Here is an 18,936-nt window from a genome sequence, read left to right on the forward strand (position 1 = left end):
AAATAAAATATTAGGAAACATAACTTGTGCAACATTTAACATTATAACCAATTTAATACATACATAAGCAAAGAAATTTAGCACTAACAACTTCTTAATTAGCGTTTCCCAAATATGGAAAACAACTGCCAAAAACTACAAAAACAATTAACAACAACGAATGAAAACCTCACACTAATAAAATACACCAATGAAATAAACATCAATTAAACAAACACTATATAAACAACAAAAAGTTACATTTAATATACACTACAACTCTACAGAAAAAACAGAAGAGGAAACTCTGCCGGATTAGTCCCAGAACGCAGATTTACATTTCAGAAAGAGGTGTGGCTACAACACCAAGTAAGTAATACTGCAGTTAAAATATAACACTACTTATAGACTTCATCTAAAAATATTAAAGCATATATTTCACTAATATATGTCTCTTAAACTTATATCTCCTCTATAGATACCTTCTAAAAAGGAACAAAAACTACTTCTGCTGCATCAACAATAAATGGCCAGATGTAGGTTAACGTGAAAGACCGATTCCTTAATACCGAATGTTACCGATTCGGTATTAAGGAATCGGTACCTCCGATGTATGTAAAGATTCAGTAAAAATTACCGAATCGGTAATAATCGGTAAAACATAGTGAATCAGAAGGTATCAGTAAAAAAAAAAAAAAATCCGAAACCCCAATACCGATTTGTAAATACCGAATCCAACACTGAATCGGTAAATACCGATTCGGTAATTAAAAAAATCGGAATTTGATGAATCAGCCAATCCTGTGCATTCCAATTACCTCCCAAACAGGAAGTGGCCACAACACAGGCAGCTGTACTGAACCTGGAGCTGACTGTGAGGCAGGTAGCTGAGCAGAGGAGCCAGGAGCAAAACTGCCTTTGAAGTTCAGTGAGAAGGAGCTGGAGGTCCTCATTGAAGACGTCAGCAAGGACCATAAGAAGCTTTTTTGGCAAGCAGTCCCTCCATGTGCCAGAGTCTCAGAAGAGACATATCTGGCTTGGGATCCAGAGAAAGATAAATGCCATTGGGGTCACCCAGCGCTCCATTGAGGACATTAAGAAAAGGTGGTACGACCTGAGAAAGACGGCAAAGGCAAGGATGACGGAGAGGCAGGCAAGCAAAACTGGTGGAGGGAGGAGCAGAGCACTTGCACCAACAGCTCTGGAGCTCATGGTAAAGTCTACCCTCCAGCCGGAAAAATTAGGATATTCCCAATGTGTCGCAGTACGTTCCACTGTTTCCAACTGCCGCGGTCACAAACATTGATGAATGGGAGAGCTGGCGGAAGAGCTGTAGCATAGCCACCGCTGTGGACGCTCTGTGGCAAATATGGCGCTCGACACAAAAAACTCACAAAAAGACCACAAAGTGCACACAGCAAACTAGCCATGCCCCCAAAACACCCAATACACCCCAATGACACAACCACATGGCAACTACAAAAATACAAATCCCAGGACAACCCACACTGCACACGTGACAGCAATACCCCATTTGGACACACCCACATAGCTGAGTATAAAACCAGCCCCTTCCCTAACCAGAATCCTTTGCGATACTCCAGAAGTGAAGGGACATACACCATAGCTGAAAGGAGAGGCAAATAAACACTCCATCACTACTTACATCACACACAGCACCACCACGACTTCCACACCTGCACCTCTAACCCTCCTGCACATCACACACCATGCACATCACCACCACCCCCACCACTTAGAACCCTGCATCTATAACCCCTTTGCACATCAAACACCATGGCAACAGAGAAAATGCCCAAAATCACTGAGAGTGAGTTGACAGTCATGGTAGATAAGATAATTAGAGTAGAACCACAAGTGTTTGGTATCCTGGCCCAACAGACACCATTAGCACAAATGTGGGCAAGGATAGTCAATAAGGTCAATGCAGTAGGGACCACCCTGTGATCAAAAAGGAAATCATGAAGTGGTGGCATGACTTGAAGATGGTTGTCAAAGAGAAGAGGAGCTAGAACCGAGAGCTGGCTTAGAGGACAGGCGGTTGCCCTCCCATTGCACTCAAAACATTCACTGCATGGGAGAAGAAGGTGCGTGCCATACTGCATCCAGAGAGTCTCACAGGAATAGCCAGGGGAGTGCAGGCTGGTAAGTACAAACAAATGCAGACCATTACACAGCTCAGTACTGTCCAGAACAACTACAAAACCACATCTCAGAGGCCCAAGTATATCCAAATACACCACAAAACCCAACATATGTCCCACAGATGTAACATTCACCACATCTGAATCACCACAAAGGTAGCCAACATGTACAGAGTTGTATGTGTCCAAGAAACCAGCACTACAACTCCCACCATGACCCCTGTCCCACTCATGAGCAGACTGGATCACTCGACACCAACCCAGAGGCAGTTGGTAGCCATTGTATGGTTTACCCTCTTCTAACAGGTAGGTAGCCATCTTCCCTAGGAAGGTTGTTTAGGGCAGGGAGGCCAGCACAACAACTCCCAACAGGCCCCCTGTCAAACACCTGAGCAGTTTGGAGTACTCCCCCTCCCCACGAAGCATTTGGAAGCCATTGTATTGCTACAAACAAACTCCTAGGCAGGTACCCATCGTCAATGGGAGGGCTGTTGGGGCTGGGAGGCCTGCACACCAACTCCCAACAGGCCCATTGTCCCACCCCTGAGCAGGATGTAGTACTCCCCCCACAGAAGCATGTGTCAGCAATTGTATGGTTCACCCTCACCTAACAGGCAGGTAGCCTTCTTCCCTGGGAGGGTTGTTTGGGGCTGGGAGGCCTGGCACAACAACTCCCACCAGGCACCCTGTACCACACCTGAGCAGGATGGAGCACCCCCCCTCAGAAGCATTTAGTAGCCATTGTATAACTACAAACAAACTTACAGGCAGGTAGCCATCGTCCCTGGGAAGGGTGTGGATAGGTGGGAGGCCAGCACTACAACTCCCAACAGGCACCCCTGTCCTAACCCTGAGCAGGATGTAGCACTCCACACCCACTGAAGCATTTGGAAGCCATTGTATCACTATAAAAAAACTTACAGGCAGGTAGCCATCTTCCCTGGGATGGCTGTTTGGAGCTGGGAGGTCTGCACAACAACTCCCACCAGGCCCCCTGTCACACACCTGAGCAGGATGGAACCCCCTGAAGCATTTGAAAGCAATGTATCACTAAAAACAAACTCACAGGGAGGTAGCCATCTACGCTGGGAGGGCTGTTTGGGGCTGGGAGGCCTGCACTCTCACCAGGCCCCCTGTCACACACCTGAGCAGGATAGAACACTCCCCCGAAGCTTTTGGAAGCCATTATTCACTATAAACAAACTCACAGGCAGGTAGCCATCTTACCAGAGAAGGCTGTTTGGGCCCGGGAGGCCTGCACAACAACTCCCACCAGGCACCCTGTCACACACCTGAGCAGGATGGAGCACTCTCTACCACTCAGAAGCATGTGGCAGCCATTGTATCACTACAAACAAACTAACAGGTAGGTAGCCATTATCCAAGGTTGTTTTGTTTGTGGCTGGGAGGCCTGCACTACTACTCCCACCATGCCCCGTTGTTCCCCAGCCCATCAAGATGGAGCACTCACTCCCACCAGGATGCATGAGGCAGCCATTGTATCACTACAAACAAACTAACAAGTAGGTAGCCATTATCCAATGTTGTTCTGTTTGTGGCTGGGAGGCCTGCACCAATACTCCCATTATGGCCCCTTGATCCCCAGCTCATCAAGATAGAGCACTCCCTCCCACCCAAATGCATGTGGCAGCCATTGTATCACTACAACCAAACCAACAGGTAGGTAGCCATTATCCAAGGTTGTTCTGTTTGTGGCTGGGAGGCCAGCACTACCACTCCCACCATGTCCCCATTGTTCCCCATTGTTCTCCATCCCATCAAGATAGAGCACTCCCTCCCACCCAGATGCATGTGGCAGCCATTGTATCACTACAAACAAACTAAAAGGTAGGTAGCCATTATCCAAGGTTGTTCTGTTTGTGGCTAAGAGGCCTGCACTACTACTGCCAACATGCCCCCTTGTTCCCCAGCCTATCAAGATGAAGCACTCCCTCCCACCCAGAGGCGACATCACCCCTCCCACATCTCCCCGTCCCGATGAAGACCCGCTCTGACCCGTGAATCGGGCTGTACTAGGGTCGAAACATCGACAAACCCTTGGACCAACAGAGAGTATTCTAGAGAACCTGCCAAACATTGTGGCTCAAAGGAATTACTCTAATTGAACATTTATTTGTCCAAACATCCTACCCCCCTCCCTCGTTCTCTCACTTGTATATAAGTCACTGATCACAACTGCACGATAGATCACTGCACCCAACTTTTTCTTTTTTTTTATTTGTTTTTATTGCAGATTTAAGAACAACACATCAATGCAGTACAACCTCTATCCCCCCTCAGTATATGGTATTATGTTGTCTCCAGATCGTACACGGCCCTTCAGCCCACATCCCGGAGGCCGGACGGCGCAGCAGCGAATTTCTGCATAAAATCGTCATGAGTGTTACAGAAGGGTTTCCGGCCATCAATACAACGAAGTATCTGCTTTTTTATTCACCCCCCCAACAACTCCCTATCTCCTCCCCAACCATCCCCAACTGGGATCGTCCCCCCCCTGATTGCCATTCTCGGACCCAATGAATCAATGCAGAATGTCTTCACTAGTATCCTCCCAGGATGGCCACCCATCAGCCCTCATCACTCAGTTCCCCTGGGAAGTCCCCACTCAGTGACCTCGTCCCTCTCTTGCGGGCGCCAACTACGTCCCTCGTCGACGGGTCCTAGACCATCCCTATCAGGGAGATATAAGAACACCCTTATGTCCCTCCCCCTCCCTCCCCCCGCTGTTGTTGATGTGGGTTGCAACTGTGGTTCACGACAGGATGGCCCGCTATCAGTAAGTATGAAGCCTACATGTTCCTGATTTCATGGACCCCCTTGTGCAAGAAGTCTTTCATCCTCATCTTCCGTCAAACAGTCACGCAACGCCTGTACAATCATCTCCCATGCTCTAGCACTCTCTAGGCTCTTCTCATTACCCGTTCTGGTGGCTTGTCGCATTCTCAGCACACTTTCGAACGTAGACCATTTCAACAACTTGTTCGTCCATCTCCTGAGAGAAGGGCCCTCCTTGGATTTCCAGCGCCATGTAATCTCTCTCTGGGCCAGCATGAGCCCCAGATCGATAAACTTGCTCGTGATTTTCGTTTTCGCCGTGTGGGGAAACCAAAGCAGCAGGCATGCCGCCATATCAAACTCCACTTCTCTATCCGTGATCTCATTCAGAAGCTCACCCACCTCCGGCCAGTATGTGCCCAGCCATGAGCAATCCCACAACATATGGTCCAGCTCAACTCCAGGCGTCGAGCACCTTGGACATGCCGCCTCCTGCACCTGAAAATGTCGTCGGAGTTTCTCCGGGGTCAGATAGGCTCTATGCAGTATGAAAAAGTGCACCTGCTGGAACCTGGCGTTTCTACTACCCTTCCACGTCCGCTCCAGTATGTGGCCCCAGTCCGTATCTGAAATGGGCCTGCCTACACTGTCCTCCCATTTTGCCTTCAGCAGCGAGAGTGGTTCTAGCCCCTCATGCAGCATCTGCGATTGGAGACAAGTGACCGCCTTAATCGTGCCCGCTGCCATCACCACATACTGGCACGCCATAGTCGTGGCCGGCTCCGTTAGTCCAACCTTCCAGTGTTTTTGCATTGCAGCAGAGATCGCCGCGTGCAGGAGATAACCCCCGCTCGAGAGACCAAAGTTTTCCTGCAACACCTCAAATGGGACCATCCGCCCTTCCGCATAAAGATCTCCTACCACCTGCAAACCCAACTCCTCCCACTCCAACAGCGGTGACCAGTCGCCTCCATGAGGCAGGGCTGTCAGCATCCCCAGGGGGATCTCCGGAGCGTAAGGTCGCGTCACCCGCGCCCTCTTCAGGCTCCTATGCCAGCACGACCGGAGGGTTCTCTCCTTCAAGGTGAGCTCTCGCAAGCCCAGTTTCTGTTGCATAATGATATATGACAAGACGTGTCTCCGGATACCCCTCCCCCGGTCCTGGTCTGGGCCTCTGAATTCACGCACGACGTTTTGAGTCAGAACCTGGAGCTGGGCCGCCAGGTAATACAATTCGAAGTCGGGCACCGCCACCCCCCCTCAGGTTTGGGACTGGTCATATTATGCAACGCCACCCTGCGTCTGCCATGTCCCCAAAGAAAATCAATGATCATTGATCTCAGGTCTCTAAAGGTCCGCTGAGGGATCCAGATCGGCAACGTTCTAAAATAATATAGCAGTCGCGGTAGAGCGACCATTTTTAACAAGGCCACTCGACCCTGGACCGATAGAGGGAGGGAGGACCAAAAGGACACGCATCCCCTCAATCCCCTGATGCAGCGACCTATGTTACCTTCCAGGAGACTCGCGGCATCATGATAAATTCTGACTCCTAGGTACGTAAAACACCTGTCTTCCCAGGCCACTTCTACCGTCAGAGGGGGGTAAAGCACATCTGTTCGTAGTGGAAAAACACATGTCTTAGCCCGGTTCACCTTAAGTCCCGACAGGCCGCCGAAAGCTGATAACATCTCCATGGCTCCACTAAGAGCCGCCCCTGTGTCCTCCAGATACAACAGCAGATCATCCGCATATAACGAGATGTGGTGAATATCCTCATTACAACTAATCCCTTTAAATGAAGCTTCCGCCCTAGCCCGAGCCGCCAGTGGTTCCATCGCAAGAGCGAACAGAAGAGGGGACAGCGAGCATCCCTGCCTCATACCCTGCGTACCGGATAAGCAGGCGATATGACCGACCCCAATCTTACCCTAGCAGTGGCAGCCGAGTACAGAACTTTCGTCCAGCGCCCAAAGCCTCCACCGAGCCCGAACTTCTCTAAAACCCCATCTAGATAACACCATTCAAGGCTGTCGAAAGCTTACTCAATATCCACCGAGAGTACGGCCGAAGCATGGTCCGAACTCAAGGCGCCATTCAGAACGCGGATCAGCCGGCGGGTGTTAATGGTCGTGTTCCTGGTAGGAATGAACCCCGCTTGATCTTCATGCACCAGCACGGTCATGTGTGGCAGCAGCCTGGTGGCCAGGATACGGCTCAAGATCTTGTAATCAACAGTCAGCATTGAGAGGGGTCTATACGACGTCACATCCAGCGCATCCCTACCAGGCTTCAACAGTGGCACCATCAGTGCTTCCCTCATGGAGCCAGGAAGGCGCCCCAGAGTCTCAGCCTCCGAATACACCGCCAACAGCCTGGGTGCCAACACATCCATATACTTCACATAAAACTCAATGGGGAGGCCGTCCACCCCCGGCTTCTTATTCCTAGCCATCTTTGTGATAGCCCCTCGAATCTCCGTTATAGTGACCGGACCGCCCAAGGCCTTCGCCGTTTCGTCATCTAGCACCGGTAGCTGCACGGTGCTTAAATATTCGCCTATTAATGCAGATTCCGCTTCCAACTGGGTATCATAAAGGCCCATATAGTATCTCTGAAAGCGCGTCAATATGGCCGCTTGTGATTGGACCACCTCCCCCGTCTCAGTTCTGATACCCATAATTGGGTGCGCCCTAGGCTCCGGGTTAGCTAGTTTCGCAAGCAGCGTGCCCACTTTATCTCTCTCCGCATGCACCTTAGTGATGTACAGCTTGTAGTCATAGCATCTCAAGCGCTCTGTTTCTCTCGCCACCAGTTCTTTCGCTTCCAGCAGCTGGCACTGTAGGTCCGGCCTTTCAGGCCTACGTCGTTCAAGTTCTCGCAGCACACACTCCGCCTTTTCCAGATCCGCCAGAACCGTTGTCCTCACATTCGAGAAGCTACCCATACAGACCCCCCTCACCACCACTTTCATCGCATCCCATTCTACCGATCTCGTGGCTGCTGACCCCCCATTCTCATCGAAGTAAAGCGTCACGCCCTGGAGGATCCCGTCACTAAACACTGGGTCTTCGAGCGTATCAGGCCTGAGCCTCCAAGTCGGGATCGCCGACCTCGTCTCCTGCCACCGCATCGCTATCAATAAGGGGTTGTGGTCTGAGATGGTCCTAGCAAGGTACTCAGTGCGCGAGACCATGGCAGCCAGGGAGCAGCTACACAAGACGGAGTCAATTCTGACGTGCAGAGCGTGCAGTGCTGAGAAAAAGGAGTAATCCCTAACATTAGGATGCTGTGCCCTCCATACATCTATCAGGCCCCACCTCTCCTGCCAGTCCTTCCTATGCGCCGCTAGCCTACGCACCGGGGAGTCTGCCAAAGGCGGGTGCGACCTATCCCACGCCACTTCAGTGATCGAGTTAAAATCCCCTCCCAGTACAATGGGGCCTGTCAGGAAGTGGGCCAGCGAGCCTGTAAGAGCATAAAAAAATCGGGCCTGGTCGACATTAGGGGCATAAACACTACATAGGACCCCCTCCCTACCATAGAGCCTCCCTTCCATCACCACAAACCTACCCTCTGGGTCCACCAATTGACTCGTGACTTGGAATGGGATCCCCGCTCTGACCCATATCAGCACCCCTCTCGCAAACGCCGAGTAGGAAGTGCCAAACACTTGTCACCTCCATCTCCTTTGCAGTGCACCACATTCCAGTTTGGTCAAATGAGTTTCCTGCAACAGTGCTATCTGGATGCCCCTCCTCACCAGATAAGCGTGCACCTTGTACCTCTTTGACATTGTCCACGAACATTCCATGTGAGGCACTTCAGATCAGGTAACGACCCCATCGCAGCCACCCCCTCCCCACCTCAATAGCATAACATTACTCCCCACATCAGCACAGCAGTACCCCAACCCCAAAACACCCCAACAAACGAACCCAACCCCACTCCCCAGGACAGGACCTAACAACACTGCTGTCGCCCCCATCCAAACCTTTAACTTATCGCACTACGCACTAACCTGTGGTAGTCACCACAGAAAGCCTTAAGGGCAATGGGGGTGTGTCCCCGAGCCAACCTGGGGCACGCCCAGCCCTCACTCTACGCCCTTGATCCCATATAACAGTTACAACAGAGTACCTGCTAGTCGCCAAGCCTCAGGAATTGTCTGCCCCAATATAGAGCCAGTACGACGTCCCAAAACTATTCATTGAACAAGCCATCCGCTGTCTGTGGTGTGGCCGCCGGCCCCGCAGAACTGTCAACCTCCGAAAGTTCTCCCCTAGACCTCTTCTCTCCATCCTCCGAGCCCGACCCCTCCGACAACGTCTCCTGTTGCGACCCCGTGATAATTGCCGTTGCCGCCAGAGCTCCCTTGCGGTCAGCAGCCATCAGGTCCGCTTCCAGTGTCCTCTTCAGTTGGTTGCGATTGCGGATGCGTTGAGACTTTCGAACCCGGACTGGTCTCTGCTTCTCCTTTCCTCCCCTAGTCTGGCGGTCCGTGCCCGCTCGGTATAACTCCAGTTAGGACCATGCTTCATCCGGGGAGTGGAAAAATTGGGTCGTGCCATCAATGATCACCCTTAGTCGAGCCGGAAAGAGCAGTGAATACTGTATCCCCTCTTCTCGGAGCTCCTTCTTCACCGCCAGGAAGGTTGCTCTGCTCCTTTGGACTTCCTGGGTGTAATCCGGGAAAATCGTCACCGAGCTATTATCCACCTTGAAGGGCCCCGTAGCCCGTGCTCTTTGTATCAATAGGTCACGGTCTTTGAAATGCAGGAGCCTAACTACCATCGGCCTGGGGGGTCGGCCCTGCATGGGCGGGCGGGCCGGGACCCTATGTGCCCTTTCAATCGAAAAGAACTGAGATAGCCCGTCCGGGGCATCCACCGATTTGAACCATTGTTCCATATATGCCACTGCATCGTCCCCTTCGACTTTTTCCGGCAGGCCTACCACCCGTACGTTGTTCCGGCGGTTCCGGCCTTCGGAATCTTCCGCCCGTTTCTCCAGCGTCGCCAGTCGGGCAAGTATATTGGACAATGTATGCTCCGCAGTGACCACCGCTGGTTTTAACTCTTGGAGCAGCTGTTCGTTCTCCTTCACCCTATCAGAAAGTTTGGCATGGTCTGCCTTCAGGAGGCCCAGTCCCGTAGCCACCTGAGCGATATCCTGATGCAGAGTTTCTTTGGTCGCAGTAATCGCTTCCAATATGCTGTCCAGGCGTGTGTTCAGTCTACGTTCCTGTGCAGATGTATCTGGGCTCTCCTGGGGCGTGCTATCCACGGCCGACACCGTTGACCGGTCCTGTTGCCGCTCTGCTCCCACTGCGCCCCCGATGGCAGCCATCCCGGACACCAGGCGTGGGGTCCTTGTAGGTCTCCAGGCGTGTTAATCGATTGTAACGCCCAATCGCCAGGTAGAGACAGTTCCTGGGCCCTCTGGATCACCTACACGGGTTCCCCGGGCCGCTGCCCCTTACTCCGGCGTGCTGTCCGCTCACAGCTGGGGGGCTCAGCGCCAGAGTCCAAAATGGCCGGCCTCCTTCTATTCCCGTCGATAATGGCCCACCCAGGTCCGCCTGTTCCCTGGGGCCCCTCCTGGCGTCCCGCACCGCTCCGTCCCAGGGTCGGTCTGCCCGTCTCCCCGCGGTAGGCGCCTGGCTGTCTCCTCCTCGGTGTGTGTTCGGCAGTAGGGCAAGGAGCGGGGAGAACAAGCTCGGGGTCCCCTTGAGACCGGTGAGAAGCCGCCTCCAACCAATCCCCTACGCCGTGCAGAGGTCCTCAATCACCAATTGCTGCGGTCGCTAATGCCAGCCGGGTTTTCCCATCCCGTGCGCAGCGCTATGGCATCCCCACTCCGGCAGCAGCCTGCAATCGCCGGTTGTCGTAGGGACTGGTGGCGCCCGCCGGGGCTCCCCCTGCGCCACTGCTTCGAAGCTCTTCTGGTCCCTGGGGCTCCACACCGGTCCGTGCCAGTCCCCAGCGCAGCCCCTCCAGGAGCGTAGTCGCGGCCACCAGCGCCCAGGCGCCGCCTCTAGCCCCGCATGCAAAGCCGCCGGGCAGCTCCACTCACAGAGAGCCTCTGTAGTCTGCGGTGGGGGGGGATGGGCTTCCCGGTCTCCGATCCACAGCACGGACGAAAGCCCTCACTTCCTCCTCCGCCGTCGGCCGCTTCCAGGGATCCGGCTCGTTCACCGCGGGTACCGTCAAGCAGCCGTCCCTGTTTCACAGCAGCCTTCCATCGCCGCGCTCTTCCAAGCCGCCTCCACCAGTCCGGGTAGCCGCCATCTTTGCTCTTTGTCCTCGGCTCCACGGGACCACTGCGTCGGCTCCCTGTTTAACCGCGGGCCATCTGCTCGCCCCCCGGAGTGCTCCGAGGTCGGACCGGTGCGACAGGTTATCTGTCAAGTTTTCGCCGACCCTGGAGCGAGGAATCACAGGAGAAATACGGGATCCGGCACGGAGCTACAGGCTCACGTCGCCATCCCTGTCGGCGCCCAAGCCACGCCCCCTCATCACTGCACCCAACTTCACAATATCACCTTGCTTTGATGCGCCGTTATGTGAAATTACAAAATTTGTAAAGTATGTATTGAATTGGGGCACTTATGAATGCAACTTAAATTCATAAAAAAATTTATTTTTACCCCAATCTTTGGTTTTGTTTTTCTCTTGGATTTGCATAAGGCCTATATAGAGTAATTAGCATTGTAACCTGAAATCATTCTGTGAATTTAATTCCTTAAGTTTGAATTACTCACTTTTACCCGACTGAACTATTATTTATATAGAAAAAGCTTTGCCCAGGTTCTGAGGGATACTGAGTTACCCCACAGTAACTTACTATGTGGGCAGAGCAGCAAGGACAATATTAAAACAAAGCAAGCATGGTCTGTAGTACAAATGGAGATGTGCACATGACATGACAAAGGTATGCATGAGATAAAAATGGGCAGTTCATGCTCAGATGTAATGTCTGCCAGGCAGAGTAATCAACAAAGATGCTTCACATAATTTTGTCGTGGCTCTAGTTGTTAGATTACAAAATGTCCCTGTAATCACAAAATATGCACGTGGCTCATGGTTTGTCTTGACACGTCACACCATGGACAAGTAATGCATGTACTGCAACATCATGTCAGGATGCACAGTACTGTGCATACAAACAATGTGCAAACTGTGTATAGTGTGTGGTGTATGACCTGTGAATAAGATACATCTTACACCAAGCTTGAGGGGTGCACCTCAATGACAATTTCCCCTCTGTCCCACAGGTGGCCAAGAACTGACTGCAGAGGACAACAGCAGCAACCTGCAGAGCCAGTCACCCCCACTTCCCCTGGAGCATGGAGTCTCGAATGTTGACTCCCGGGATTCTGAGGACGAGGAGCTTGAAGCCGGCCCATATGGTGTGCCAGGGTGCAACAGGTCCCAGGATCCCATCGTCCCCCACCACATCTGCAGCAATACCACCTCATCCACAGACCCCTGCTACAATGGCCTGTGCATCATCTACCACCAGCACCACCACCAGTGATGCCTGCAACACCCTCCCTGTCCCATAGGATGCTCACCCCACAGCACCAACTGAGAAGGGTAGGGAGAGGATGCAGGTACCTACAGTGGTGAGGTAACAGGTCTGTGGCAGCAGGGCAGGTGGGAGGGAAAAATTACATCAAACACAACCTGACATTGGGACCGAAGCCCTGGACAACATCACTAGAGTCCTTGGGACCTATGAACAGGCCCAGGGATGAAGGGGCCAGGCTGAGGAAGATTCATGCGAGTTCCTCCTGCTGATGAGGTCCATGGACACCCGCATGGGCCAAATTGTGGACCTCTTGAAGCAGCTAGTGGCGGTACTGAGAGACAGGCCTGCACTACAACCAACACCTCCACCTCCCTCTGGTGGCCACAGGCTGAGAGTTCACCATCCTCCCCTGCGGCCACAGAGAGGGGTGAGTCCTCAGACCCCATTGGTCCCAGAGCAGAGGCCCCCCTGCCAAACGACAAATGGGCTGTCCTAAGAAATCTCTGGGAGTATCCCGCGTCAAAGCACCTGCCAAACGCCAGTCACAGAGCCTGCCAATATGGCAATCCTCTTCAATATTGCATTGACTTTATTGGACTGTCCTTACCCACAATGCCTTGTGAATGGCATCTGTTTGTAGGACTGGGTCACTACATCAATGTGGTAACTACTTGATTCTCTCATTTACCATAGCTGTCAAATCACTGCTTCACTAATCACCTCAATGTAAATGTCCCCCCACATGTCACCATTGTAAATAAATACTCCTTACATACATGTTGTTGTCTCTGCTCTGTGTTTATTCCAGGGTATGCAGTCTTCACCATGATTACAATGTACCAGGAGAATTGAATGTATATAGGCAAGGAGAGGCTGAAGGGACCTAGGAAAACACAACAGAACAACATTCACTAGTCTGGGTGTGGCATCACTGACATCACACAACACTTAACATCAAACGATTCCATCATGCACACATCACAATTAGCAACAGTCTCAACATACACATCCTGTAGATGTACTAAAATACCCTGTCCCGAAACATTGTCGGCCACCACTGAGTCAACTACCGGCTGCAGTCACAAAGCTCACATACACCTGGACAACAACAGTAACATCATCAGACAATGGGTCCGTTGTACAATGTTACACACCTTCAAGTGAAGTAGCGGGTGAGGAGCTGTTGACGCACGTTGACACCTTCCTCCTCTCCACTATCCTCGTAACTGGACATGGGTTGGATTGCCGGTGGGGGCCATGGCTGCTCATCAGCATCCAGGAGCATGGGGATCTCCTTGCGAATGGCAAGTTTGTGGCGCATGCAGCATGCCACTACAATCTGACACACCTTCCTAGGCGAGTACATCAGTGCACCTCCGGTCTTGTCCAGGCAGCAAAATCATGACTTCAGGAGACCAAAAGTACGTTCCACCACACGATGTGTCCTCCCATGGGTATTATTGTAGCGGACTTCAGCTTGTGTCCTGGGATTCCGCAGTGGGCTCAGCAACCAAGGACAGTTGGGATATGAAGAGTCACCTAGGTGTGAGAAACACAGGGAAACCTTGTAATGTTACTGTGGCAGAGGACAGCATGTCCCACACACAGCACGCTATTTGACTATGCATAGTCGCCCACAATCCATGCATGCTCAGGAAACAGATTAGCCATCAGGTTTGGTACAATGCTGCTACGCAGGAAGTATGAGTCATGGGCTGAGCCTAGAAATTTGGCACACATGTGCGAGATGATCATATCTGCCTGGCACACCACTTGCACATTTATGGAGTGGAAATGTTTATGATTCCTGTAGATGTGCTCACGTGCCTCTGGAGGAACAAGCCCAACATGGGTGCAATCAATGGCACCAACAACATGGGGGATGTGTCCAAGAGCATGAAAATCTCCCTTCACATCCGCCAATTCACGGCCCCTGGGGAAATGGATATATCTGTCATTGTAGATCATCATAGTGGACAGGACGTCACGCAGCACTATGCTGAACATAGGTTGCAACATCCCACCTGCGCTGGACACCATGTGCTAGAATGATCCAGTGGCAAGAAAATGCAGGGACACCATCACGTTAGACGTTGGGGTGAAAGCAGTTGGATATGTTCTGCGAGGCTGCAGGTGGGGCTCCAACATAGCACATAGGGTTTGTAGGGTGGCTCTAACCAGACGGAATTTCCGGATGACCTCCTCATTCTCCGTGTCTGCCAGCACTGTGAAGGGACGATGCAGATTTGGTCTCCTCCTAGTTGGGATGAAAGTGCACACATGTCAATGCATTACACCATGAGATGTGTACAACATCTTCGTTTTGACTGACACTACGCCAACAATGACTGTCATCACATTTGAGTTACAGACCAGCTTACATGTAGAGACACCTTCAGCTACACTACTCATACACTTGTCTCCTTTCACACAGTAAGTACCGCCAAAACAACATCTGACTGTGAGAATGCACAAGGGGATATGGCCACATCTAGCATGAGCAGGCCTGAGAGTATTTCATACAGCATATGTGTGAAACAGCAACACTACTGGCTCATAACTAGCTGCTGTACCTGCCACACCTTCAGGTGTAAGTTGAACATGACACACATCAACCACACAATGACTCAAGACTGTGCGTTTATTGACAAGTATGTGCATGAGCAAAGAAAAGTAGACCATCAAATCTGCACATTGTTCACTAAGGCATACATCACTGTGATTTCCCCAGCACTTTCCCACATTGACTTGTACACATTGGAGAGTCCATCACAGCATCCTTCTGTGTACATGCACATCAATAACACAAGTGACATGTGAGGGAGTACATCCAAATGTCCAAAATCACATACACAAACATGGCATATGTAGTCAGCAGTGGGGTAAATGTTACATTGGCACTGTGTGTCCACAATGGTGTGCCATTAATCATGTGGCCACTGTGCACTGTTGATAACTGCCCATTGGCCATTGACACAGCATGATGTGTCCATAGGTGCTGTCAAAGTGCTCCACCTTCCAAATCCCGGTCACCCATATCAATGTATGGCACCCAAATCGCGGAAGCTACCGTCTGGCCCCAGCGGTGTGTCACCACCAATGCCCAACACACCATCGCGGTAGTGATAGGCATATACACAATCTCAAATGGCAGTTGGCATGCTCCCCCACCCAAATCCCGGTCACACATATCGATGCATGGCACCCAATTCTCGAAGCTACCACCTGGCCCCAGCGGTGTGTCACCACCAATGCCCAACACATGATCGTGGTAGTGATAGGCATATACACAATCTCAAATGGTGGTTGGCATGCTCCGCCACCCAAATCCCGGTCACCCATTCAATGTACGGCACCCAAATCTCGGAAGCTACCACCTGGGCCCAGCGGTGTGTCACCACCAATGCCCAACACACGATCGCGGTAGTCATAGGCATATACACAATCTCAAATAGTGGGTGGCATGCTTCGCCACCCAAATCCAGGTCACTCATATCAATGTACGGCACCCAAATCGTGGAAGCTACCGCCTGGCCCCAGTGGTGTGTCAACACCAATGCCCAATAGACAACCGCGGTAGTGATAGGGATATATACACAATCTCAAATTGCGGTTGGCATGCTCCGCCACCCAAATCCGGGTCACTCATATCAATGTATGGCACCCAAAGCTCAGAAAACTACCGCCTGGCGCCAGTAGTGTGTCACCACCAATGCCCAACACAAGATCGCGGCAGTAATAGGCATATACACAATCTCAAATGGCGGTTGGCATGCTGCGCCACCTAAATCCCGGTCACCCATATCAATGTATGGCACCCAATAGCGGTGTGTCATCGCCATAGACCATGCCATTACAGCCAATGGGATCCGCAATTGCGGTAGCCTAATGCAATTTTGAAAATTGCAGTAGAGTGTGCTCCGCCACCGCGAAGCCGGTCATTGGATCCATTTGAAAAAGGCAGACCTGGAATAACCACTGAAACGACCTCAGGGGCTATATATGTGTGGGGCAGAGCCTCACATTTCCACAGCTCACAGAGCCTGCTGCCTGAGTCGCCTCATCACCACCTGCTACTGCTCCTGTCTCCAGAGCCTGCTGCCTGAGACCCTTCATCACCACCTGCTGCTGCCCCTCTCTCCAGAGCCTGCTGCCTGAGACCCCGGACCACCACCGACTGGTGCTCCTGTCTTCAGAGCCTGCTGCCTAAGACCCCTCACCACCACCTGCTGCTGTCTCCAGGGCCTGCTGCCTGCCACCCCTTACCACCACCTGCTGCTGCTCCTGTCTCCAGAGCCTGCTGTCTGAGACCCCTCACAAGCACCTGCTGCTGCTCCTGTCTCCAGAACCTGCTGCCTGAGACTCCTCACCACCACCACCTACTGCTGCTGCTGTGCCTGTCTCTAGAGCCTGCTGCCTGCCACCCCTCACCACCATCTGCTGCTGCTGTCTCCAGGGCCTGCTGCCTGACACCCCTCACCACCAACTGCTGCTGCTGCGGTCTCCTGGCCACAGTGATGTTGAGGACTGAGAAGATTCGTGCCAGTCCCTTCACCAGCGAGCAGCTGGAGGTCCTGGTGGACGAGGTGCTCACACAGTATCCGAGGCTATATGGTGCTCCAAATGTCGTGGTAAGTCTTCCAGAGTGGGAGTTAGAGTGCAATGGGGGGCACACATGAAGTTGAACTGCTGCAATATGTGCCGGAGAGTATGGGGTTGTGTCATGTAGTGCCTAGCATGCTGTGCCCTGCAGAAAGGGGTGTGTAGCCAATTTCACACGTCTCCCTGCCTGAACATCAAGATTGGAGGGACATGTATTGCCTTGTCAGCCATACAGTGGTGCGGCAATTTGGTAATGCCGGAGTCAGGGCAGTGACTTCTTATGTGAATGGCTGTGTGGGTCCCTGATGTCCTTCACAGGTCCATCAGTGGCCTTAGCTGGGGTTTTCGTACAGAGGGTAGTAATGGAATTGTGTCTGACTCCTAATTGTACATCATCTCCAGTTCAGCACTATGCTCAGGACTTCATTACCCAAGGGTGACACTGTTGGTGGGCATTCACCTATGACACAGCAGATTGCCATACTATTGTGCGCAGTACCCTCCATTCCAACCAGCATGTGTACTGACTGGCATGAGTAGGCACTGTTTCAACTCTCGATTTGTCCCTTCAAGTGTCATTTCTGATGCCCCACGTTGGACCTTAGTGTGAGCCCACCTGGCCTGCACAGTCATTGCCCAATCTGGCAAGGACCCATCACTGAATGTACAGATTGTTACATGTGGGTATTTATCGGGACTCTCCATCAATGAGCCATCTCAGCCCTGTACATTGCACACAACAACCCTTGTGAGGAGGGTGTGGGTTTCTAAGATCATGCCCCTCAATGTGACATCCATGACACAGTGAGCCATTCACAGGGATAGGACATTGAAGGCTGTGCAGTGTTGGACACAATGAGTCAACCCCCAAACATATATTGACATGTACTGTATGTCTTGCTCAACTTAAAAATGGACAGTAGATGTGGGCATCCTACACATAGCTATCCGTGCTGGCATCCTACATGTGTATGAGATGAGCAGGTACTGTGTCCACCCTCATACCTGCATGCATTTACGTGTGATTCTCCCATGCTCCTGTACTATGTGAGATGTTATATTGTCTGTACTGAGAGATATTGGTAAGTAACACTGTGTCACTGATTTTTACCCCTCTTGTCTCCCATGCCTGCAGCTCAAAGTCCACCAGTGTAAGGCCATGTGGCGGGCCATTGCATGCAAGGTGCGGCCTTTGGGTGTTTCCAACTGATGGCGCACCCACTGTCATAAGAGGTGGAATGACATTTGCCCGTTGAGCAAGATTGTGGCGGAGATGATGCAGGGGCTGCTCCCTCAGACTGGCAGGTTGGCGCGGCGCAGCATGACACCACTATTGGCCGCATCTTGGCCGTGACACAGCCTGAGCTGGATGCACATTTGAAGGAGCACCAGAAGCTATCTAGGTGTGAGTATTCTTGGAAGGGTAACTTTGGCTGTGTGTGGCTGCATGTGTTCACAGCCTGTGCCAGCGCTGGGATATGTGATGTTGGTAGTGTGATGCAGGGTCTTGTAAGTGGCCTCTGTGTTGGGTGCATTTGTCATGCATTTGCACTACCTGTACTTCCTAATGTTCTTTGTGTAATGGGCATTGCATTCAGAGTCATGGGCTTCAGGTCTCGTCTGCATTGTGGGAAATCCCATGGAAGGGCACGGCAGTGTGCAAAATCTGAGTGTGCTTTCATCAATGCGTGCATTGCCTGACCTCAGAATGGTGGGGCTTGGACATCTGCCACCAATGTGCAACAGTAGTTGTGCCCCACAGTACAACATGGTGTATGGCATAAGCTCATGGCCAGTGTGGACTGTTATGTTGAAGTCTGTATCTGTATAGTCTCCTTCTGCTCCACCCAGATATGGCAGT

Source organism: Lissotriton helveticus, chromosome 2_1, assembly GCF_964261635.1.
Source record: "Lissotriton helveticus chromosome 2_1, aLisHel1.1, whole genome shotgun sequence".
Classification (NCBI taxonomy): Eukaryota; Metazoa; Chordata; class Amphibia; order Caudata; family Salamandridae; genus Lissotriton; species Lissotriton helveticus.